Below are 1832 nucleotides of genomic sequence, written 5' to 3'. Positions count from 1 at the left end.
AGGTATTAATTCTCATTAGATTTTTATCTCATTTAAATTAAATAACTTCAATGAATATCATGGACCTATCATTATAGTTCCCCCTCGTTTTATGAAATCTCTTATTCATATTAAAACTATTGTATTATGTGATTTTTGTTTTTTTGTGGTTCTCATTTATTTTCTTAGCTATCATTTGACAAACTTTTTTTAACGATACATAAAATTATCACAACTATTATCTATTTAAAGATATTATCCTCAAAAATTGGAAAAATTTCCAAATTTATTAATTAAAAGGATACTTAGCCCTTATTTTCCATATAAACAATTAAAATCATTCAGTTCCAATGCATTTATTGTCGAATTAAGTTTGAATTTAATCATTTTTAAACTATATTTGTGTTTTCTATTACCATTCTATATTAATGCAAATTTTTTGGTAAAATGTTGCTATATAAATCATTTCTATAAAAAATGATTTTTAATTTCATTTACATTTCACTATGAACTTTTAAAATTATAATCAAAATTTATTTAATTTTTTTTTTTTTCGTTTGATTGAATAAATTTTAACTTTTTGAAAATATTTATTTTGACATTAAGCTAGTATAAACTTTTAAAAAGAAATTTATTTTGTTTTTTAAATTCGGGCGTTTTCTGAAATCATAAAAAAAATGTACCACAAATCCTCACCAAATAATTTTAATTTGGAACTTTCTTTATACTCATTATTTTAGCTTCGATGCGAAGCTGAGAATGTATTGGTTTTACTAAGATGTGTTTTTTTTTTATATATATAGATGCATGATATTATTACCTTTCATTTGGTATATTTTTTTTGTAAATCTGACACTTAAACAGACCACAGGACGGATTTAAAATGACAACTTTTTCACAAAAAATTAGTTTTTTCAACTTGACTTTTGAAAATATTTCGGAAAGTCTGACACTTTTATATATATCTTTTATTAAAGCTAATGTAATGTACTTTATTATGGGAAAAAAAAATTTGACTTCTGGACTTTTCATCGTGGTAAAAATTGTTACCGAATGCTATTTTTGTGTGAAAATTTTCGATTTTATTTTTTACATTTTAGCTTCGATGCGAAGCTGAGAAGGTATCAATTTTACCATGATGTTTTTTTTTTTTTATGTCTGTTGCCACTTTTTCTCAGCTCTCATTGGACCGATTTCTTTCAACAATACGTCAAAAGATCACAAATCATATCTAGTTGAAGGCATTAGTCTTCAAAATTGAAAAATTTACCCTCGTTCCTCGCAAATAGGGGAAATCTCCAAAAANAAATTTGCCCTCGTTCCTCGCAAATAGGGGAAATCTCCAAAAAAATTACAAATTTAAAAATCGGTAAATTTTGTCATTTTTTTCACTTTTATACTTAAAGAAATATTATTGATCCGTAATAGAAAATAAATTATCAGTTGCATGATGATCGGGAAAATTTCATCGTTCGGTGGACCTTTTTTACTGTTGCCAATGTTTCATAAACTAACAACGGCTGAAGTCGTTCGGTGTCACTAAATCTATTAACTGGAATTGAGTTTTCACATAAATTCTCGGGGCACATAATGACGTTATGTGTTAATATATTCGATTATTTCGCACACGACCCATCGCACCGCGTCAGTTGTCTCTCGGTCGATGACTTTAGGTATTCACAAAAACCGGATGATTGACATCGGACGAGGGTAGCCAATAAAGATAACTCTCNTCGGACGAGGGTAGCCAATAAAGATAACTCTCAGTCGGGTGACTCTGCGGACGACCGGATACAATAGGGCAAACTGGTAAATTTTTTGACGTGCATTGTGTACACACTCATAGCGGAGAA

Source organism: Daktulosphaira vitifoliae, unplaced genomic scaffold, assembly GCF_025091365.1.
Source record: "Daktulosphaira vitifoliae isolate Bord-2020 unplaced genomic scaffold, ASM2509136v1 Scaffold_4, whole genome shotgun sequence".
Taxonomy (NCBI): Eukaryota; Metazoa; Arthropoda; class Insecta; order Hemiptera; family Phylloxeridae; genus Daktulosphaira; species Daktulosphaira vitifoliae.
The sequence above is the reverse complement of the archived record's forward strand: the minus strand, read 5'-3'. Positions refer to the sequence as shown.